Source organism: Hemicordylus capensis, chromosome 6 (assembly GCF_027244095.1).
Source record: "Hemicordylus capensis ecotype Gifberg chromosome 6, rHemCap1.1.pri, whole genome shotgun sequence".
Classification (NCBI taxonomy): Eukaryota; Metazoa; Chordata; class Lepidosauria; order Squamata; family Cordylidae; genus Hemicordylus; species Hemicordylus capensis.
The window spans coordinates 124,359,661-124,384,392 of record NC_069662.1 but is presented as its reverse complement, the minus strand read 5'-3'; the positions used below and the strand labels follow the sequence as shown (position 1 = coordinate 124,384,392).

The 24,732-nt window shown below is 42.9% G+C and overlaps 1 protein-coding gene and 1 long non-coding RNA gene across 5 annotated transcripts in view; one reads left to right on the top strand and one right to left on the bottom strand.

The window, feature by feature from the left end:
* The window catches only part of DGKB (diacylglycerol kinase beta), a 418,263-nt gene that overhangs the window by 343,042 nt on the left and 50,489 nt on the right, over positions 1-24,732 (bottom strand). The window lies entirely within an intron of this gene.
* Positions 13,624-17,396, top strand: LOC128329950 (uncharacterized). Its single transcript, XR_008309874.1, has 3 exons — positions 13,624-13,835; positions 13,928-13,978; positions 14,754-17,396. It is a non-coding gene; the product is annotated as an uncharacterized LOC128329950 (long non-coding RNA).

The following is a 24,732-nucleotide window of genomic DNA, read 5'->3' as shown; positions in this document are numbered from 1 at the left end:
CACATGTTATGAATGATATGGATTATTTTTATTTAAGGGGGAGATTTCAAGCAGGTTATAGAAGCACATTAACAGTTAATTTGTATACTCTTAGATTTTAAAACTTATACAGAGAGAGAGAGAGAGAGAGAGAGAGAGAGAGAGAGAGAGAGAGAGAGAGTGTGTAAGGTCATTCACACATTCAAAAACTATGTTCTACCCAGGTTTGGGAGCTGTGTGCATTTCTAATTTTTGGTTGCGTGGAAGCAAGGTAAGAGGAAAACCTGGGTAGCTTTTTTTCCTCCCTTGCTTCCACACAATCACTTCTACCCAGGTTTTCTTCTTACCTTGCTTCCACACAACTGAAAATTGGGAGCATACACAGTTCCCAAACCTGGGTAGAATACAGTTTTTGATTGTGTGAATGACCTCACTGTGTTTAATTTGTAAATTGTACTCTTCCAACTCTGGAAGTAAGCATATTTTTATATCAGAATGAGAGTCTGGACCTGTAAAATAATGACAAATAATTTGTGAAGCAGGGCAAAAAGCTGAAATGTACAAGTCAGATATAATGGTTAACAACCAAAAGGCTGTACATGTTATCTGCACCTTTTTCAAATCAATTCATTACTCTTACAACCTTTCGTGCAAGTGGGATTCATGCGCCTTTTTGTTTTCTTTTTAACATCTCATCATGTACTTCCAGTCATAATTCATATTTTGGTGCATTTCACATACTACTGGAGACTTGTCAAATTCCCCAATTTTAGACTTGTCCAAGCCATTTTTAAAAAACAAGGTTCCCAGTCCACTGATATCAATAATTACTTGTCGGGAGTTCCTATTCTCTCCTGCGAGACAGGGTTGTGTACCCAGCCAAATGGCAGGGTGCCAAGAGAAGCCGGGTGCTCCAAACCAAGGCAAACCAAGGCAACACCAGTAATTATTTTATTTATTTTATTCATTTATTATATCTCAGGAGTCAGGGAGGACTCGGAGAGAGATGTGCAACAGCTGCCAGGGGATGGGCGGTGACAGCCCAGGAGAAAGCGGCTTGGTGGAGAGGGAATAGCAACAATATTAACTCCACAGCTGAAAACAGGTGCAAGGATATGAAGGAAGGGAGTGGAGGTAGAGAATAAGTCCCTTTGGGGAGCCAGGGGTTGGCTGGCCATGACACCTGCCCAGCCAGGGAAGATGGAGCAGGTTGGAAAGGGGGAGGAGTGTCTGAAATGCAGGGGTCTATTTAAGCCAGGGGCTGCCGAGCATGAGAAGATCAGATGGGATGGACTTGTCGGTCTGACTGTCTCCTAAAGAGGAGCTCAGACCTTTTCGCTCCCGCTGATAGGAGAAGAAGGGAGTGATTGAACTTCCCTCCTTCGCCAGCTCTGAGGCCATGCCCACGCCTAGAATTTAGTGCTGGAAGGCAGAAGGTTTGCCTTGGAGAATTCCTTCCCCCCAGGAACGCTGACATTACTGAATGAGACCTTTAAATACTTCTGTGTGTTTTTTGGATTGTCTGTCTAAATATGGTATAAATTAGTTGGTAAATAGAATCGAGCACTAGCTCAGCTGGCACCCTCTCTTCCTAAACTGAATTCTTCCCCATATGCAAAGTTGTTAATTATTTTCAGACATCAAAAAATGCAACGCATAAATGAATAAGCTGTAGTAGTTTTAGAGTAGAGGGATTCTTAAAAGGAATTACAAGCAAGGGTCAAAAGATTTTCTCTTTTCCAACCACAAAGTTGCATGCCATTCAATAAAAGATAGGGTGAAGAAAAAGGGAATGAGCATGACATTAGGGTTGGCACCTTTTTTCTGGCATGATTTAACACCTTTAACAGCAACATGACATGCAGAAATTAAACATGTGCTGCTTTCCCCATCATGGAGATGTCATTTTGAAGGAAGCTTCACCAACTAAATTTCTGTCTGTCATACAGCTGTTACAAAGACACAAAAATCCTGCCAGAAAAATGAGAAAGCCTAACTTACTGAAGAGTATCAGGCAGTCACAATATGGAATCCATGACATCAGTTCCATTCCCATGATACATATGCCTCATGAAATGTTCAGTGTGCATGGAGGAATTCCATTATTTGTTTTCAGCATTCATTGTCACCTTTCCAACAGAAAATAGCCCAAAGTAGTGTGTGAAATACAAGTTAATTAAAACACCATGCATCAGCAGAAACAACATGTAAGATAGTATCAGCATAATCTATAGACTATTTCTGAAAGAGCTGAAAACATTATGATCCTTATGGATGGATAACCAGAGCAGGAAAGTAGGAGGTACTGGTGGACTCAGGGTGACACACACATCTGTCCGTGTTCAAAAAGATCTGAAGGCGGGGGGACCTAAGGGGGCAAAAACTGCCTCTATGTACGTTAATGGGATGGAATGTCTGCAGGCTCAGAGTGCAGCTGACAGACAAACAGGTGGGTGGAGCTAAGGGAACTCAGTGGCGATGGGGTGGGGAGGAAGGTTTGACCAGAAAGAGTGGGACATTTTCTTATCTTGAAGAGTAAAGACAGCCAGACCCCTTTTGCTTCTGAGGCAGAGAAGTGTCTAAAACTACTTAGTTTTCTTCAAACTAAGTTTTTTAGACCTCTTTAATGAGTAAAATAGAACATAAACAACACACCTTCAAGAATCGAGAAAACACATTTCAATGTCCAAATACCATTATCAATGCTCTATTTCAAGCAGCTGGCAACACTTAAAATTAAATACAGTAACTACAGCTGAAGTAACCAATCCAAGGACAGGAGAAAAAGAAAAAAGGGGGGGAATGACTGGCTCTCCAAAATTAACCCTGCATTCGGCCTTTACTGGACAATAAATTTAATTGTCTCTCTCATTTTCTCCTTAACATTAATGGATGGATGTACTTGTTGAATATACATAAAGGTCATTCAAACAATCAAAAATTGTTTTCTACCTGGGTTTGGGAGAGTTTGTGCTCCCAATTTTCAGTTGTGTGGAAGCAAGCTAAGAAGAAAACCTGGGTAGAAGTGATTGTGTGGAAGCAAGGGAGGAGGGAAAGCATAATACAAATAATAAACAAAAAATTAAAAGGCCAGGTCATGTTGCCACATACGCCACAGAGGGAACGTGCACCACTGCTCCATAGTGGGAGTGAGTGTGAGGGGTGGCTAGCCAGAAAGGAGCAGCACCATGGCTGCTGTGCCAGAATGGACCTTCTCATCTAATAACAATAAACTTTATTTGTTAGCCACTTGTAGCTTTCAGCCACCCCTCCCCCTAAAGAATTAACAGAGAATGAACCTTTGCCTTGACTGACACACTGGTGAACTCCAGGGCAGCCAATCAGTACACCAGGTGGGTGGGACCTAGAGAGCAGTTGCAGGAGCTTCTGGGAACAAGAAGGGCAGGTCTTTGTCAGAAAAGGAGGACATGTGGCCATGGAGTTTGCCTGCAGGAAAATAGCTCTGCAGATCCTTGAAAGACAGGAGGCTTGAATTCTCATCTGGAGTTTGGTGAGTTTAAGAGAAAAGGGAAATTTAGTCTAGGGAAAAGTTTGTTTAGTCAGATTTTGCATTAGAATTTATATTTTTTTGGGGGGGGGGTTCTGCATATTCCTGATACTGTTTTATTATAGTTACCGGCAGGGTGAATTTGATTTAAATCAAACTGATTTAAATCACGATTTAAATCACTAGCAGGGTGGATAAAAATTAAAAAAAATCCGATTTAAATTTTAAAAAATCTGATTTTTTTGATTTAAATCATTTTTTTTATTTAAATCGGATTTTTTTTTATTTTTATCCACCCTGCTAGTGATTTAAATCAAATCCACCCTGGTTACCGGCAACATAAGTTAAATAAGAAACACTAGCCTAGGCCCATCCTACCCAGGAAGTTGCAAAAAACTCTATAAACATTTAAATGTGCCTAAGACAACCTATTTTTGTAATATGCTAAGTATTCTTAACTGTATCTAAGAAAGCTAGAAAGCCTCAGATGGAAGCAGTCTGCAGTACTTGAATAAAACTGATTTTTTAAGTCTTTTCTTTCTACAAGCCTCTCCGAGTTGTTTCTTAACTCAGGGAAATGGGGGCCAAAGAGGGACTTCTCTGGTGCAATCATGTCCTCAAATGGTCAGAAGCTATCAGTTTTCTTAACATGTTTAGGCTTGCACGTGGAAGGTTTTTGTACAAAATAAAGAGACTTTTCCCTGGGATTCCACCCCAAGCCTAGGGAGGTTCAAGCTCGTTTGATAAAACGAGTGGCGGTGGCCTTTTGAACCTACCTATAATGCAGGCTAGTTTTAGGAGAAGCCTAGTTAAGCAGCTCAGCAGGGATGATTCAGCATTTCATTCCCTCACATGAGCTTGTTCTGAGACAAAGGCTTTAATCCGCTACACCACACTGTAACAAATTCTTCTCTGGGTGGCTTACAACATCTACTGTTAGCTGACTCGCGCTGCCCCGATCCCTCCCCCCACTTTAGAAGTCTTTTATGAAGGCTTCCCCTTTGCTTGTAATGGGGAATTCTCACCGGAGGATTCCCTCTTGAACAGCTGAACCAAGCACTGCCCCTTAAACTACCGAACCAGTTTGATCTGGTTTGGTCAAATGGACCGGACCACCCAGTCTGTTCAACATTCGTGGATAGTGGTCTGGTCTTAAATTGGTTCAAATTTGGACTAAACCAAAGAGACCGGTTCCATGCACACTCCTACAGCCTTCAGAATTTCAGGAGTTTGTAGGGATGGGTAAGACCCCTGTCTGAAACCCTAGAGAGTAACTACCAGCCGGTGTATGTAGACAATATTGAGAGAGAGGGAACAATAATCTGATTCAGAATAAAGTAGGACCTCCAGTGCAATTAACTTGGGCTGCCAGTGCATAAAGAGGGATCAATTCACCAAGGTAATTCTAGATCACATTTACTTGCTACAGGAGATTAACTGCTTGCTGAAGTGGGTGTGGTGGAGGAAATATTGAGGTCATTCATACTTTCAAAAATTGTGTTCTACTCGGGTTTGGGAGCTGTGTGTGCTCCCAATTTTCGGTTGTGCAGAAGCAAGGTGAGAGGAAAACCTTGGTAGCTTTTCATCCTACCTTGCTTCCACACAATTACTTCTACCCAGGTTTTCCTCTTAAATTTGAAGCACACACAGCTCCCAAACCTGGGTAGAACATGTGAGGTCATTCACTATGGGTGGAGCGGGGCAGCAGGTGTGTGTGTGTGGAGGGTAAGGCTGGTTGAAATCACCTGTTGAACACCCCACCCCCACCCCAGACAAGTGCTGGTCTGTTGCTGGGAGCACAAGCCGTGCTCTCAGACAATCCATGCTCCATCTTTAGGGTCCGAAAACTTGCCAAAAACATGAGGAGTATTTATCTTCCTGAATTGCCCTGATGGTCAAAATTTGAGGCCCTGGCTCAGGAATGAAAGGTAAGATAAAAATGAAGCAAATACATGCAGCTTTTTGCTTTTTGGTAGATGCTTTATCAAGTAGCAGAACCATTCTCTACTCACTCTCAAAGAGAAAGTAGAGGAGGCCAGTGCTGACATGCACTGCCTGCTCTCATCCCAGTCAAGGGATCATTTTTCATTATATTTTGTGCTGTATTAGATTTTTAAAATGCATGTTTTCTATAATGTATGGTTGTCATAACATTTAATACTATTAGAAATGCTAAGGGCATGCTAATTATATTATACTCTCTAGCTTTTAATGTTAGTACACGATGTTTAGCAACAACCTGTTTGAGCAATTCAATAAAAGTCATTTCATTTAAATCAGCATTGATGTTATGGGTAAATCCATGGCTGATCAAGAAACAGTGGGCAAACAGCAGAAAAGTAAGGGAATTGGAGAGGCACACTTGGGAACATCAGAGTTAAGAAGGAAAAAGTTGAACTATAAACTCTCCATCTGGAGCATGCACACGCACACACACACACACACACACAGAGCAATCTTTCAATCAAGGGGTCATACACATACTTGCCAAAGGCTAATGAAATGATGACACCTTTTGAAAACCACAGGGATTCTGTACCCTGGTTAATCTTTTGTCTGTGTTTCTGCTGACAACAGAATGAGTACAAGTCTGAGTACAGGTCATGAATTTGGTAGGCGCTGAAATTGGTACCCCCACCTGCTGCTGGCACACTTAGTTCTTACAATTAGCATATTAAGGGCTACAGTTGAAAATATGGTGATAGCTTTGCATATCTCCAGTCTTCTCAAAGCTATCCATCTTTAATGTCCCCAAGCTTGCCAAAAACATAATGAGCTTTCGTCTTCATAACAAGCTCACAGACTACCATGGAAGGAAAGGTAAGATAAAAATGAAGCAAATACATACAGCTTTTTGCTTCTTGGTAGACTTTTCATCAACTAGCAGACCTGAAATATTCCCCACAGTCCACATGCTGTATAACTTTTTTAGAATTATTCTGACAAGCCCTACAAAAACCATTTTAAAAGCAAAAATTGAAGATTGATTGATTGATAGATATAAAATACTAAACTGTGCCTCATATTCTAGATTCAGAAAGGCTCTTTATTTTTCTTGTTGGGGCTGTCTTTTAGGTAAACTTAATCAAATTATCTTTCAGACTTGATATTCCTCTGAGTCTCACAAGAGAACAATACTTAATTCAAGAGCTTTCCACAAGAAGTCTCAAGGATCTTGTTTTCAGAATTCTAAAACCTGCATTATAATTTGAACATATAAAGAAACAAAAGCCTTCCATTTTTAACTATAAGCATGTCCCTGCATAATTATAAAACCATTATTCATTATCCTTAGAAATTACTACTATTGTAAGAAAATGTGTTCTCTTACCATCCCTCTTTTCAAATCTACTACATTATACATTAAAGTTGGACTTAAAGTATAACAATTATTATTTATTTAGACATTGGTAACTCCAACTTTGAAATTTTAAATTGTGTTTTAAATTTCTTGCTTTTACATTTTTTTGTTTTTAATTAATGTTTTATTTTTAATCTTGTAAACCGCCCAGAGACATAAGTTGTTAAAATATGATAAATAAATAAAATTTATTAGAAAGAAAATCTCATTGAAATAAATGGAATTATTTTAATATAAATAGGCAGAAGCCAAAAGAAGAATTACAAGAAACCCATGAATATTGTGTAGGTAATGTTCAAGGAAAGTTCCGTGAACATTAAAACTACAGTATTAAAGTACTAAACCTAACCCAGAAAGTGGGATTGGGTTTCTTTTCAGCTGCTGCAGGGCTTGATATTTAAACTTTTAAAAACCCTGGAGAAGCCTTCCTGCTTCCCAGCTAATGCACAGACTGTGCTAGGATGTTTAGAGTTTAAATATTCAACTCCCGTGCACCAACTGAGAAGCAAGTGAGAATGGATACTTAAACTTTAAGCCTCCTGAAGCAGCCCGTGCACCACATCTCAGCTGGCACACAGGCTGTTCCAGGTATACCAGTTTAGTTAGGAGTTACTATTATACAGTTTAGTTAGGAGTAAAGTAAAGTGGGTAGCAATAGCAATAGCACTTACATTTATATACTGCTCTATAGCTGAAGCTCTCTAAGCGGTTTACAATGATTTAGCATATTGTCCCCAACATTCTGGGTACTCATTCTGGGTAGTTAAAGGTTTTCCTAAGTGGAAAACCTGTGAATAACCAAAACTATCTGTGCTATAACTAAACTGTTATACAATAAAGTTGCCCGTGAATGGATGAAATGGCAAGAGATTAACCTGTGAAAGTGAAGGGTCTCCTGTATATCCAAAAACTACAAGTTATAGCCCTTGGCAGACCTGAGGTTCCCATTGCTAGGTATGGAACAAGCAAAAGCATGTGTGCACCATGAGAACATTACCCTCCCTAACAACAACAATGGGACAAGCTACAGGTACAGGAAGCTCCACTTGGATAGATGTTAGCTAATATGTTTGGAATCAGGTTCTGATTTCATATACGAATACGAGGAGTACTTGTATACCACTTTTTCCAAAGTTCCCAAAGCGGTTTACATACAGTAATTAATTAATTAAATGGCTGTCTGTTCCCAAAGGGCTCACAGTCTAAAAAAGAAACATAAGAATGACACCAGCAACAGCCACTGAAGGGATGCTGTGGATAGGGCCAGTTGCTCTCCCCCTGCTAAACAAAGAGAATCACCACTTTTAAAAGGTGCCTCTTTGCTCGGTTAGCAGGGGTAATGCCTGTAAACCAGCTCTAATCAACACCCCCTCTACACACACACACACACACACACACACACAAACATACTGTGAGTCCTTTCTCACAATTGTGATCTCATGATGTTCATATCAGAGGCACAATCCCTCTCAATACCAGTTGCAGTGGAGCAGCACAGCAAGAGAGAGGGCATGCCCTCACCTCTTGCCTGTGGGTTTCCCAGAGGCATCTGGTGGGCCACTGTGTGATCAGGATGCTAGACTAGATAGGCCTTGGGCCTGATCCAACAGGGCTATTCTTATGTGAGGGCTTCCGGGTGGGCAGCGGGGAAGGCAACAGAAGCTCGCCTCCCGCACAGATGATCCGGCTGCCGGTTCTGGGAGGATCAGGGAGTGTAATCCCATGAGCCCAGACACTCCATTGTCTCTCCCAGCAGCACAGAGGTTCAGGGGTTGGGACGTGTCATCCTGGCCCCCAGAACTGCCATAATGCACTACGCAAGTATGTGGTGCATTGTGGAGAAAGCCCCAGCAATGGTCTGGTGCCTGCCAGTGTTGCAGCAGGCACCAGTCAGTCAATCAGCTGAAAGCAGCGGACACTGCACACAATCTGGAAAACAGGGCCCCCCAAAGTAACCTGCCTGAAAAATATTGTACTTGCTGGCTTGGGTGGGTCACCAGTGATTGAGGTGTTGGGCATTGCCTCTCCAAGCAGCAATGGCTTTAGAAGCTGCTGGAAGCACTATTAATTTTCCCAATAGCAGGCTCCTGCCAATCATCTTTTTTCTCTTCTTCTAGAATGTACCAGGAAATGACATTACAGCATGCCATAAGGCAGGGGTGCACAACTCAAACGCCTTTGTGGGCCGGAATCAACCGTAACTTGGTGTGTGGGGGCTGAGGTTAATTTTCAGCACGTTAACTATTACAGTAAACTTATTACAAATAATAATGAAGTTATAGGCAGAGGATTAGAGTCAGGGGTAAAAGTGAGGGGGAAGAGGGATGGTGTCAGTAGCCCAGGGGTGAGGGGGCATCTGGTCTCAAGTGGCCAACTGCACTGGGCTGTTGCTGATCATCAGCAGGACAGACCAAGAGCTCTTCATAGCTCCTGTTGTTGCTACAGGATATTTCTACCAGCAAAAAGTTATCCGCAGTACAGGTCCAGGGCATTATGTTGTGAAGGCCTGCCATAAGGTCATTTCCTGGCACATTCTAAAGCAGATCTGCTCAGCTTGGGCCCCCAGCTGGTTTTGGACTACAACTCCCATAATCCCCAGCCATAGTGGCCAATAGCCAGGGATTATGGGAATTGTAGTCTAACATCTGCAGGAGGGCTGAAGTTGAGCAGCTCTGTTCTAAAGAAAAAGGAAGCCAACCACCAGGGTCTTTATCAGAACTTCCAGGCACTGATGAAGCCACCACAATCTGCAGAAGCACAGCAAAAAAAGTTTTTAAAGCTGCCCCCCAACACCACTCACGTGACAAATTCCAGGTAGCCAATAACAACCAAACAAGTGCTTACAGACAATTATTCAGCAGCCAAACCCTATGCATGCTTATTGTTTTATAATTGCTACCCTCATAAACACAAAGAAATCTTATGTAGGTTTAACTAAGACTTTATTCAGAAACAACCCTATGTTCTCCTCCTCCCCTCCCTTTTCTTTCTGACTCCACCAACCTCACTCTCTCTCTCCAGGATCCCCACTGGGACAAACTTCTAAAAGGCAAAACATAAAAAATTACTAGATAGAAAACAACACTTATTTAGAAGTCACACTGTGATTACTAGGGCTTACATCCAGGACAGCCTAAATTATTCATTCTTGCAATAAAAATACGATGCATGACAAGCTTAAAACAAAATCTCCAGGTTAATTATAAAATCCACCAGTACAGAAAAAGTTTCTTCTTTGTGTATTAAAAATCAATTGTATTTTTCATGATGGTGAAGGCAAAAGTTTAGTCCATAAAAGCTATTTAAAATGACACCTTTCAAATTTCATTCTAGTAAATACTTTGTGGGGGTTTTTTTTAACCAATTAAGCAGTATAGGATTTCAATTCAGGCAATTAACCTGAAGATATAATTTAGCAAAAAGCATTTTAAAATGTCTTAAAGCATACTGCCCGAGTTGAGAGATGAACAGATTCTCTTTGCAACAAAATCAGCAACACTGAACATCTTTCACATGAGTAACTCAGATTAGAATCCTTTAAAATACAGAAAGAAAGAAAACTGCTTAAGAAGCAACAAGGGTCCCAACTGCTGGACCAATGAAATATCATAAACCATAACATTGCATAATGTTCCAGAGATGTTGCAACATCATTGCAAGCAGATTCAGTGATGCAATGCTTAGGTCAGGGATACCACAACCTTACATTCAGCTGAACTAGCACTTTTGCTTTAGTAATCAAGATCATCTTCAGGTTCAGGAAGAATTTTCCCAACACGTTACAGCAACTAGGATCCTCACAGGTTTCTTTCATGTTTGAGTAATTGGGATGTTAAAAATGAAAACAAAAACATGAAACTGGAAAAGCTTGTAAATTTTATTCACTGATCTGAATTGCTTTTGGCATGAAGCCCATTATTGCCTCTACCAGGAAGAAGTGTCCCTGCTGTGGAGAGCTTCTTGAGTTCCACAGAGCTTACTGCTCAAGGGGAGAGGCAATTTTCGCAGATCTCTTCTTCTCCCCAGAAGTGCCCTGCACCTTCCCAAAATATGCCCCTGAAAATTCTGCAGCAATAATCTATTGTACTGCATAAATCATTCTGGTCACAGACCAAATATCTTGTTGCTTTCCCACTCCCAACCACAATCCAGGCTCTTTTCCACTAGAATCTTAGCACTGCCAGTGCCAACTATATGTTCACTGGGACATTTTTAAAACTGATTAAGAATATTTTATTTTATACATTTCTATACTACCCAAAACTGATGTTTCTGGGCAGTTTACAATAAAAATATCATCAAAACAAATTTAAAATTGTTAAATTTTTAAATTGTTTTACTAAGTAAAGTGTTAATTATTAAAACTGTAAATCTAATTAAAAACCTGGGTGAACAGATGTGTCTTGGTTGCATGTTATATTTGTATTCTATCCTTACTTCAAGTCACAAATGTAGTTTGCATTCCAATCCTATCACTGTATTTCTCTGCAGTGCTTGCCAGCTCACTACAATATCAGCATATTTCACTTTGTGATTCACACTGCTTTTGTTAAAGTCTTAGGGATGGACTTCAAGTAATAAAGGCATGGGTTTACATGATGCATAGTTGAATTGAGCCATTAGGCTCTCCCCCAGAGCTTCTGTGAACTTGGAAGCAAGCCCCAACGCTGTTTGGAAGCAGCAGTGTGCTGATTCTGAACAGGATCAGGGCTTACTTCCAGGTCTACAGCAGCCCCAAGGCAGAGCCTTATGGCTCCTATAGCTGTGCATCATGTCAGTAATTATCTTTGTTTGCTATATCTCAAGCTCCTGCCGCTAGAACAAAGATATGCCAACATGCAAAGCATAAACAGCTGGTAAGATGCTCAGTTCAATTGTACTACCACTTGAACAAATTAGAATTATGTTTAGATCTTCAGATCTTCATTGTTCATCATAGAAACACACTGTTACATTATGAGCCTCTCTCACCATCACGTGAGAGGGCCTGAGGGTGGGCAGCAGGGAAGGCAGCAGAAGACTACCAGGTCTAGGTGGGTCAGGACCAGTGTTCCCCCTAACAGGGATTCCCAGATGTTGTTGACTACAACTCCCAGAATCCCCAGCTGAACATAGGAAGCTGCCATATACTGAGTCAGACCATAGGTTGCAGGCAGGAGTTTCTCTCAGCTCTATCTTGGAGATGTCAGGGAGGGAACCTGGAACCTTCTGCTCTTCCCAGAGCGGCTCCATCCCCTGAGGGGAATATCTTACAGTGCTCACATAGCAGGTCTCCCATTCATATGTGACTCTGGGCCAGTCACGTATCTCTCAGCCTAACCTACCTCACAGGGTTGTTGTGAGGATAAAAATAACCATGTACACTGCTCTGAGCTCCTCGAAGGAAGAGTGGGATACAAGTATATAAATAAATAAAACCAGGGTGGGCCCTGCTTAGCTAAGGGGACAAGTTATGCTTGCTACCAGAAAACCAGCTCTCTTCTCTTAACTAGCTCTCCTCTCTGCAATGGCATTTGCTTGGGGATTATGGGAGTTGTACTCAACAACATCTGGGAATCCCTGTTAGAGAGAACACTGGTCAGAACATGCGGACCGTGTGCCCAGACGGTCCACTACTGCATGTTCTGACCAGTGTTCTCTCTAATAGCGTGAGGTAGGCAGCGTGGAAGTGCAAGGGTCATGACATATGGTCCCAGCCGCTGGAAACCTCACAACACACCGTGTGAGTGTGTGGTGCATTGTGGGGACACACACACCCTTACAATGGTTGATTCTGGAGCAGCTGGAGCTCTTGGCCCAAGTTGCACCCTTAACCTTGGCTAATCAGCAGGCTTTGCAGGTGGGTTCTCATGGGCAGCCAAGCCTGGGCTTAGCTGCCCTAGCCCAGTCTTGGCTGCTCATGAGAGCAGCCTCTATGTTTTCTAGGAATTAATCAAAATGATCTACTACTAAAAGCTCTGGCTGGCATATTGCAGAGACAGAAAAATATTCCATATGTGCAACAGAAGGGTGTTTCTTTAACATCAGCCCTCGTTAGCATCCCATTTTGTACAACAAATCCCTTGAAACTAAAGGGAATTTCAAAAAGAGGTGTGTGAGTGTGTGTGAGAGAGAGAGAGACACACACACACACACACACAAACATGGACCAGGGGGCGGGGACTGTAATTCAAAGGGAAAGAGTCAGAAATCCTGTCCAGCACCAAAGCAGATCTTTGGATCCTCAGCATTAGGCACAACCCAGGCAAAGATATGTGAGTCCATTTGATTTGAAAAGGAGCAACGGTTGCATATGTTTCCCTTGCCCATTGACAAAGATGGGATTTTAATAGTACTTTACACTGGCTGGATCTCTCCTAATTTTTTATAATTTTTTTTGGTTGTTTACATTTGGCATCTGGATGTTTAATACTATTGGAATATTATTTTGCAATAGCTCTCTACAGCCAAAAAGCACGGTTGGTTTGTACAGCACTCAGCTAACTATGATACACGCCTTATCAATGAAGCTTGCGGCTGTTGGTAGATACCCCCATGCCTTGAGGATATTTTATGATGGCACTGCTTAAAAGTATGTGTCAACGGGGAGGGTAAACCAAGGCCACAAGCCAGATGTCTTGAGAGTGTTAATGGGAAATCTAACACTAGTAGGCAAACTGGAACCTTTGGGGTTAAAGTAACACTTCAGCTTGTATACTATGCACAGGTGTGAAAGTTGTTTACTCAAGGATATAAAAAACGGGGTGGCCTGCCAGTCTAGGCAGGTGGCCACACCCCAAAGCTTTTGCTAGCACTGAAATAAAGCTTTGTTTGAAACTTGATACTGGTGTCTAGTGAAATGCCTAACCAAGAGACGAGCAGAAGACGGGGAGTAAATCTCTCATCTAATAATTTGTCTCCTCCTCTTGGTCACCCGTGACTGCCCTGGGACTCTGCAATGTTCACTCACCAGCAACAGGAACCATTGGCCCCTCAGGTGTTTGATCGGTGAGTCCGTGGGCATATCTGGGCTGTAAAAAGGTCAGACTTGGTGCCCCACCAGTGTCAGTCTTTCAAAATATCTCTCTTTTTTGCCCTAGTTCAAAACTAAAGAGGGAAGAGAAAACAAGATCGTGGTACCACAACTGCAGGTGAGCTGGGTCTTGGAACGCCATGGAAAGTGGAAAGCCAAGGGATCATAATAAGGTTAGGACAATGAGAGCCAGGGAAAGTAAGATTCCCCTAGGGACCCCATTGTGGTAATTCCTGCAGGCATGGGAGGCGGGTAAGCTTCCGATACAGATGGGTATGTCTAACAGTCGAGCCATCACTTTAAATAAGTCATGGCAGTGGTTCTTTGATGACTCGGGAAAGCAAATTTGGCCAGCATGGGGCACTTTTGATTATTGTCAGATAAAACTTTTAAGAGAGAAACTCACATTTCCAGACCATTTGTGTACGCATGACCCTTCATGAGCTGATATTACTGAACTTTTGGATGCTCTTCTGACTCCAGATGAAAAAGCCCAAGTTTTTGCAAATTGTCTAAAACTTGAGGGGGGGGTGGCAAGGAGGTGTAACCCCCTAGCCAAGAGTAGATCCCACCTGGGATTATAATGATGATACTAACTGGAGAACCTTTGAGGGCGCGAAAGAAACCGTGTTCAAAGCCCTAGAAGAAACAGCCCAAAAGCCCATAAACAGGGGAAAATTTCATTCCATCGTCCAGTTAGTTGATGAAAACCCAGATGCTTATTATGTTCGCCTGTATGAAGGAGCCCTGAGATACACTCAGTTAAATGCAGAAAACAAATGCTATCAAAAAACATTCAGGCTTATTTCCACTAGTATTGCCTGGGTTGGAATAGCAAGCCTATAGGGGATTGCTATGTATATAGCTATTGTTATGTATGTTTTTGAAAGCAGAAAGGAGGAAACACTGGACAAGGAGAAGGATGACAGGAAGCGGGAAAGGAAGGAAGATTTTAAGTAGTTGGTGAGTTCTTTGCAAGCGACTCAAAAAGGACCCCGAGGACGGAACGAGCCCAGGTCAGGACAGGCAAGAGCAGGTAGTTCAAGTCAACCACTTTGTTTTTACTGCAAGAAGCCAGGTCATTTTTAAGAGAGACTGTAGACTTCAGCAGCACGAAGGGGCCCCCAACCTCTCCTTCCACCCACAAGGCGGACACAGCTAAAAAGGCAACCACCAGCCACGGTACGGAGAGCCGTCCCAGAACTTCACCCCTGCACCTCCACTGCAGCAATTTCCAGTGCAGGACGGATGGGATGAGTATATCCCCACCCAACCCCAATGACTGGAGGGAGAGGAGGCACAGGAAGGGGTTTCTTTGCAGGCAGCTTGTATTCCAGTGGATCAGTATAACCATGGAGAACCTTATGTAAATGGAGAAATACAAGGGGGAAGTATACATGCCTCTTTGACACAGGGGCTTCTAGATCTTTGCTCGTGGTTGAACTTGTTCAAGTTCCTTACGATGTGAAGGGTTGTCAGTGGATTGTGGGGGTGGGAGGAAAGGGATTTGAAGTTGAAGAGACAAATGAGTTGGTCACTACTGTGGGTCATTTGTCCTTGCAACACTCTTTTTTATTAATTGACCACTCACCTGTAAACCTCTATGGGAGGGATCTCCTATGAGAGCTACTATCCACTGCAGTCCAGAAGGCCTGCAACTTACCTTACCTTTTGGCCCGCAGTATTTCCTTGCCTCCCTGCTTGCCTCCACAGAAAACTCTGAATTCCAGCTTCCAGGAGCCTTGCAAGAGATTCCTGATTCATTGTGGGGATGGTCATCCACTGATGTGGGACTTCTGAAATCCACCACTCCTGTGGTCATTTATACCAAGGGAGGACCTCCCCCTTGTATACCCCAGTACCCCCTACCCCGGGAAGCTTTAGACTTGATTCAAAAATTGACTGACGCCTATTTGGCGAAAGGGTAGTTCCTTGCAAATCCCCTGCCAATATTCCAATTCTACCCGTCAGGAAGCTCCAGGTGGAGGCAGATGGAACTCCCATCTACCGGTTTGTCATTCTCCCTCTATGTGCATGAGAAGGGAGGAGTGGCCTCGGGGGTGCTGACCTAATCCTTTGGGGGTAGGCAGAGACCAGTCGCCTACTACTCTATCCAGCTAGATCCCATGGCATGAGGTGCTGTGGGTTGCCTGAGGGCCCTGGCAGCAACTGTCTTACTTGTCAGACAGTCAAAGGATCTAGTCATAGGCTTCCCCTCTCCTTGTATGGGTTCCCCATGAGGTTTCTGCTATCCTGCTGAAATGTCAAACCTAGGCCTTTACTCATCAACGGCTTGCTAGCTATGAGGCTGAACTCTTGAGTTCTGCAAACCTCACCATTAGATGGTGTAACACCTTGAATCCTGCTACTTTGCTGCCTGATCCAGAAGATGGAGAGCTAGGACACTACAACTGTCTACGCATGATCCAGATGGTGGAGACTCCAAGACCAGATCTCACTGATGTGCCTCTGGGAAACACTAAGCTGGAGTTGTTCACAGACGGGTCCTCCTTCATGGAGAATGGAGTCAGGTACACTAGGGCAGCGGTAGTGTCACTGCACGAGATCATGTGGATGGAGTTTCTACCCCACTCGCTGGTAGCACAGGCGGCTTTCGCCCTGACAGAAGCCTGTAAGTATGCCACGGGGAAGAAAGCTACTATTTACACCAATAGTAAGTACACCTTCAGGATCTGTCAAACTACAGGGGCCCTGTGGAAACACAGAAGGTTCCTAACCTCCTCTGGGCAGAGGATTGCTCATTCAGAACTGGTGCTGAACCTGCTGGATGCCATTCTGCTGCTCAGTGAGTTAGCCATGGTCCACTGCTCAGCTCATCAGACTGATGACTCATTTGTTACCAAGGGGACATGTATCATCTCAGTATTTGCTCCAGTTTTTACCATGGGCCCTGAGCAGCCATATCTGACCTCCGTACATTTGAGCGAACCTCCTACCTGGGAGAGACTGTATGAGGCCACATGAGATAAGGATTTCTGGATTGTCCCAGATGGTCGCCCCATTGCTCTGAGAGCCCTCCTCCAAGTGCTCTGTCAACAGTTACACACAAAAGTGGAACTCAAGCCACTGTTGATGCTGTGCAAGCCCAGTGGTTTGTCCCTGGAGTTTATGTTAAGGCCTCTCAAGTGACAAAACTATGTCTGACTTGTCAGGCTTTTAAGGCCTGTTCAAAGCCACAAGTTCACAACGGGAGGCGTACCTGGGCATCCCTTCCCTTTGAACATTTACAACTTGACTTTATTGCTTTGCTCCCTGCCGAGAGTTACCGCTTTGACCTTATGATCCGAGACCAGCTGACTCATTGGACTAAGAAACCAATCTTATCACATTCCAAACAAAATTAGGAAGTTTAATTTAATAATAATGTTGCTTGATTAAATACATATGCTTTGTAAACTGTCAAATTAATGTCTAAACTGGATCATTCAAAATTTAAGAAAAGCAAGGCTTTAATCATAGATCTTGCTAAAGATCCCAACCTCAGTCAATATAAATAAAATTTTGTTAGATATTTTTCTGAAAGATACATTACAGTATATGACAAATTGAAGATGTCATTAATCTGAAGATATTTAAACATTTGGAGTACTCTGAAATATAACTGAAGAAAAACTTGTTGAATTTTTTAAAATTTAACCACCATAGGAACATAGGAAACTGCCATATACTGAGTCAGACCATTGGTCTATCTAGCTCAGTATTGTCTTCACAGACTGGCAGCGGCTTCTCCAAGGTTGCAGGCAGGAATCTCTCTCAGCCCTATCTTGGAGAAGCCAGAGAGGGAACTTGAAAACTTCTGCTCTTCCCAGAGCAGCTTCATCCCCTGAGGGGAATATCTTGCAGTGCTCACACATCAAGTCTCCCATTCATATGCAACCAGGGCAGACCCTGCCTAGCTATGGGGACAAGTCATGCTTGCTACCACAAGAGCAGGTCTCCTCTCCATCTTCTAAAAGTAATTTTAATGTACTTTTAAGTGTGTATCATTTTTAAAAATCTATGTGATTTTTTACATCATGGCAAAACAAACAAACAAGCTCAACAACATTCTACTACACAGCTAGCGAAGGTTTTATAACAATGGTCAAGATCCAACATTTTAGCATAAAGCATATATATGTCTGAGGGCTCTCATGCCATATCTCAAACTTCCCTCAGTGTCAAAAGAGACTGGGGGATAGCTCTGATAAATTCAAATCTAAACTCCCTTGTGCACACACAACTGGTTGTGCAGTTCCTTCGATTCAGGCTTATTTCACAGTGGAAGCATGAGCCCTTTACAACATGGCAATGAAATCCCAGAAATTCAGAAGGTGTGTCCCTAAAACTTGAATCTCAACCATAACTGAGCATCTTGAATGATGCTAATGTGCTCTTTCCTCCACTCATATGCAGAAACTGAAAACTTCTGATCCTAGTTTAGTGGCAGTGTACACTTTGGCTGGTTCAGATGAATGGCAAATCATAGTTTGCCACTAAACCATGATTGAAAGTTTTCAAATTGGTCCATACTTACTTGTGTCACTACACCATGTTAAGGATTACACTGGAATACCGGTAAGGTCCCTTCAGGGTGCAATAGTGAATAGAACACCAAAAACTGAACTACAGTATTATCAACAGCAGCATGCCCTACAGGTCTCATGCATCAACCTACCTACACTAAGATGGTCTTCATAGGCTCTCCTGTGCCTTCCTCCCCCATCTGAGGTGAGGCAGATGGTGATGTGAGAGAGAGGGCCTTATTGTTTGTAACATACTGTTTGTAGAGCTCCATCCCCAGAGAATTACCTGGGACTTAAGCTACTATACATTCGGCACCATGTAAAGTGCTTTTTATTCTCCCAAGCTTTTTAATGTGTTAATTATGCTTTTACATTTTGTTACACTTTAACGGTGCTTTTTTCCATTTGTATGTGTCATAGCTCCTACCAGAGCTGGGGGTGGGGGGAGTTCACTGGGGTGTATCTTTGACTGTAAGAGATTCATAGTAGGCTGCCACCATCCACTTTATTTTGATGTGGAGAAACCCTTTCTACATATGAGATCTGTGGGGGGTAAAGTGGCAAAACCCTCCCTAGAAGTGGTGAGCAGTCCTAGGCCTCCAAAGGCATGTGACTAAAGCAAATCCAAAATGAAGAGTGGCACACTTCACCAAAAAGCGTGTTTTATAAGATTAAAAAAAAAAGAGTTTGCAATAGGAACAATTGTCTCGCCATAAAGCAGATTGTAAGAGAGAGTTTTCATTAACCCAGACACTCAGTTTCAAGTGATACAATAAAGGAAAATAACTTCCCTCATGTGTCTAACTGAACTGGTCCCTATCTTATTACTCACAGGCAGGGATCCTTCTGCTGTCTCCAGTCTGTGGCCTTTCCCCAGCAGCTTCTCACCCAGCTGCTTCCTCAGGGAATGCTTTGGACAGAACAAACAGGGAAAACAAAACCTTCTCTTCTGCTGCTGGTGGCTGTGAGTGTAGTTCCCACTAGATTGCTCCTTCTCTTTTGATTTTCCAAGGCTTTTTTGCCTAATTAGGCAAGGCCTACCTTTTCCTAGCAGTTGAGCTAAGTGAGGCCTAGTCCGCCATCAAATCCTTCCTATCACAACAGTATGCTTTTACTTGCAAATAGCCTTGAAAATTTTCAACAATTATTTAGACATCCTCACCTTAACTGGCACAGCAGGGAAATGCTTACCGTAACTAACAAGCAGAAGCTTGCTAGTTTGAATCCCTGCTGGTACTATATTGGGCAGCAGTGATATAGGAAGATGCTGAAAGGCATCATCTCAAACTATGCAGGAGGCGGCAATGGTAAACCCCTCCTGTACTCTACCAAAGAAAGCCACAGGGCTCTGTGGGCGCCAGGAGTCAAAATCAACTTGACAGCACACTTTACCTTACTTTACCTCAGGGTGGATTTGATTTAAATCAAACTGATTTAAATCACGATTTAAATCATGATTTAAATCACTAGCAGGGTGGATAAAAATTAAAAAAAATCGGATTTTTTTGATTTAAATCAGATTTTTTTATTTTAATCGGATTTTTGATTTAAATCGGATTTTTTTTATTTTGAGTTTGATTTATTTATTTTCAGTTTGATTTAAATCAAATCCACCCTGCTTTACCTAAATAAATATGATAGTCTAGCATTGGGTTTGCATCAACATCAACCATAGTTAATGCTAACCAGGTGGTCTCTTCAACAGGTATCGGAATCCCACTTCAAACGCCGTTTAAGCGTTCCATACTGTTCCATGAGGCCATTGCCCTTAAGATTACAGGCTGTAACCCACGGCTCACTGCAATTCTAAATGCAATGAGCAATTCCTACAATTCTTTCAGAGATATTCACTATACATTTCCTTCAGAATCAGCCAGATGTTCCCTTGAGTTCCAAGCCAGGACCAAATGCTATCCACAAGTTCTGGAGAAAACATAGGCCACATTTACATACAATGTGAAATCGAACCTGCACTTAATTTTTTTAATAGTGAATCGCATCGCAGATATTTGTCCAGCAAACTTCAGTTTGTCTGGCAAACTCAGTTCCCCTCCCTATTCCTGGTCCACTGATACCACATCCCAGCAAGCTCCGTAGTGCTTGTGTTGGCAGATTGTGGGCAAGGCATCAGCAGCAGCCTTTACCACAATCTTCAAGGGGGCATGCCAAACACAATCATGCCTTTTTGGAATGGTCTGCTGCCCTTGGCAGGGAAAGGGCATTTAAATATCTTTAAATGCCATGCCATGCAAGCCCTTCTTCTGACAGCCGCTGCATCGCCAACCTCATAAGAGCCCAGAAACAGAACAGTCTCACACAAGCACAATTTGGGGGAGGGTGGCGGTCTTCGGGGGCACTGTTTTGCTGTTATTCAGGAAAAGGAAGGGAACATGACAACTTGGGAAGGCAAAAGATCCTGAGGTCTGGCCCACTGTGACCAAGGATGCTCTTGTGATGGTTCAAACCAGCAAAACAGTCCATGGAGACCAAACGACACTCCTTCATCCATGGTGGCTTGCCAGCAGGGGACTAGCATTCTCATGAGGCTGGACCCCTAGCACTCCCCTGTGGCTTGCTTGTATAGAGCAACATGGCTTGTGTTAATGGAACTGATTGGTAAACACCCCAAAAATCGTGTTCGGGCTTTGTGTGCGGAAATTAGCTCTGGGTAGGATAGTTCCATGTCAGATTAAATTTACACAAAGTTGTTTTTAGCTTAAAGTCCTAATTCTATAAATTCCCAGGTGAGCAAGAGAAAGAGGCTTTAGAGAGGGAAGTAGCTGGATTTAAGAAAGGGGAATAGGGATAGAGATAGGATCAGAAAGGGGCAAATATTCATATCACCTGATCCGAGAAAAGAGACCTTGGGGCTCCTGGAAAAACTGAAGGTCCTAAGCTAGGTCAGAAACAGGGGTGAGAAAAGCAGAGGGGTTAGATGATAGAGGTGAATCCACAAGTGCCTCCTCCATGGAGCCAGCTTCCTATGTTGGCAAGGAAGACTGGGCAGATCAGGCTAGGCAAGAAGGCCAATCTAGAAAGTGGCATGAAGAACTGGCATGATGGCCTATGAACAGTAAATTGCCCAAGCAGCTGGTGACTCCAAGATAGATGGTATGCAAAGAGCACACTGAATCATGAAATTAGGACTTGATATATCCAAAAACATGTACTGAAGCAACATTCCTATTGCCCTTCTTTGCTGAATAGGTGTGTTGGGTGGAACCTGCAAGGATTCCATTGTTGCTGATCACTCTTCTTGAGTGTAACAATGTGTGAATGGCCGAGGCAAGCCAAGGCTAATTGTCATGACAATCAAGTGCACAGACGTGAGAAGGGAAGATCTGCCTGGACAGAGGGTCCAACAATCAAATCAATACTTTTAATGGGTGCATCTCGAGGTCTGTATTGCTGACTCAACCTCTTTTGTGAGGGTGGAGAATTACCTCTGCGAGCCTTATCTATATTCTTCCTGTTGAGTTAATTGGCACATTAGCTTGCTGCTATCTCCTTTGCAAAGGAGGGGAGTGGCTGAGGCAGTTCACTCCGAGTACAGAGTGGCCTTAGCTGGAAGCTAACCTGCTTTAGTTAATTTCTGGGGTCAACTTAGGATATCCCAACATAGGGAGAGCGTGCATCTGATTCCCTTTCCAATTTGCTTGTTAGTACCCAAATCTAGGGGCAACTGGCCCACTGTCAACTAAGTGACCTGTCCCGATGTGACACAAAGGGAGAGCTCATGATGCTGTGAGGCTCCTTAGAATATCAAGTGAGATCGCCAAGCCTGAAGACTCAATCACAAGCGGGGCATGGGAGGGATTCTGGGAGCTGGCAGAAAAGCATTGCTAGCAACACTGGGTAGCATCTGCTCTCTGGCCTCATGCATGTCTCAATGGCCTGACACTCTCATGAGTGAGCAATCCACTCAGGAAGAGTACTATTCATCATCAAAGATGAGGAATCGCTCCTTTAATTGGGGGCTGATCCTGCTGCACAGCCTTTATGAGTAACCCTAGGGACCACACACATTCCCCCAACGGGAGGGGGCTCGGGCCCCCTTTCCCAACATCAATGTGGGGGAAAATACAGCAGAGCCATTCAAAAATTCCTGGTTGGGGCTGCCTTTTAAACCCAACCCCAGGTATCACTGCTCTGCCATATGTTGCCGTCCCAATGCTACAATGGGGTTGCTCAGCTTATGTTGCCACCTCAAGTGCATGTGCTTGTGAACATACATCTTCGCTGCTTCATTTTCTGAGAGCAAAGGTAGTTTCTATCTTGCCATCCCATTCCCTTTCTCTCCTGATTGCTAGGAGAGGGAACAAGAGAGAGTAGGAAGAAGGCATGCCCCTGTGTGACTTTGCCGTTTGATAGGCTGTAACTTTTGGGATGGGACATGGACAACTGCTTTGTTGGATCAGAGACGATGGGTGGGTGAGTGCTCGAAGAGGTGGGCAGCAAGAGGTGCTGCAGGTATGGAATGGGTGCAATCCCAGGCAGGTCTGCACTGCCCTCTCTCTGATTATGATTCCAGAAACTGCATGAAACCACAGTTATGGTTGCATCTGCCTTCAGACATAACACTGCCAACAAAAAAAACTTGGTTACAGCTGTTGGGGATGCTCTCTGATATACCCTTCTATTACAGCAGAGTGCACAGAGGCACAACACAGCAGAGTCTGCCTAGGCATGTGTTTATGCTGAGAGTAAAAGAAACTTGGAGCCAGTTCATAGTTTCAAATCAATATAAGGAGTCTTTATTGGTGAACTCCATTCTAGATAGTAAAGTGGAGAGATAGGATCTCTAATCAATCTAGCTGGATGCAGAGGGATGGTTTCTGCATCTCTGCACACATGGTGCAGGGAGAGGGGAGCATGTGTGTTGCAAGGGAGAAGAAAGGGAAGGAGGAAGTGAAGAAGGAAGTATGCAGGCAGTCCCCGAGTGTAGCAATCTACATACCAAAGAGATAGTGTCAGAGCAGTGGAGAAGGAATGACCAATGTCTTGACCCCTCTAGCCCTCTGACTCACTAGTCTGTCCCCCTCTGTCACTGAGGCATGAGCCAGCACACAGTCCTTCACTTTCAATAACAGCAACAAAATTCAGTACAAACCAAAGGCTCAAACTGAGTTTGACAAGGCAAACCTCACACCGCTTTTGCCATGAAACTGCAATTATACGCATTTGGACATTCACAAATTCAAACCTCTGTCCCATCTAACTGCAGTTTCACGTTATGTGCAAAAGCAGCCTTCCCAAACTGCAGGCCATACACTTGTACAAAGAGTCAGTATGCTCCACTGACTGATAAATATAGCAGGGAAGACATTTCAATCAACAAAATCAGCAGGGGGGACATAATTCTTCCACCTCCCAGAACCTACCAACAGGGCCCAGGTAAGGAAAACAACATAACGCCTGCTAGATGGGCAAAGAGGTACCTTTTAAAGTGGTGGCTGTCTTATATTTTGCAAGGGAAAACCTATTATCCCAATTCAGCCCAGCATGGTATCTCTCTCAGTGGCTATTGATGTCTTCCTTATATTTCTTTTGAGACTCTGAATCCTTTTGGAAAACGAGCCATCTTCTCATTCCTTTTGTTATATAAATCACTTTTTGAACTTTTTTTAAATTGAAAAGCAATATATAAATATTCTAAACATACATAAGCACATCCCTCCAGTTATTTCCCCAGTAATATTCTACTTTCTTGTCCCATAAAAGTTGAAAGAAATGCACTTAGTTTGTTATACAGAACAAATTAAACAAAAGCTTTGTACATTCCAGTAAGGAGTGGTGGGTGAGAGGAGTTCAGAAGGATTATGGAAGTTGAGTAAACATCAGTTGGAAGATTTCAGCAACAATGCATGCAGTATGCATGTGGCAGCTTGGATACCTGCAAAAACACTGTTTCTGCTAATCCTTTTGTTGGACTTATTCTACATGGACAATCTACCACAGTTTTATAAGCACTTGTCAAAACAAATGTAAAATATCTAAAACTCCAGTCAATGTTAATAGTTGGTTTTAATGGGAAATGGTGGTGGTTTGTAAATTCTTACTTTTTGAATAAAAAACGGAATTCTGGTAGGTACCCATTGGTACTATACTATGGCCATACTGCCCATTTTTCATTTCCTCTCTTAAATGTTTGTTCTGTATATGTCCATCAAATATTTTCCAATCTGAAAGAATGGGCACTGCAATTATTAGAGCCTCAAAACTCTATGTTCACAAAACCTCTCTCTGTCTGTGTCATTGACAAAAAGAATGCCCAAGACCTCCAGCCTCAGAGGCACTATGCCTCTTGATACCAGTTGCAGGGGAACAACAGCAGGAAAAGGGGCAT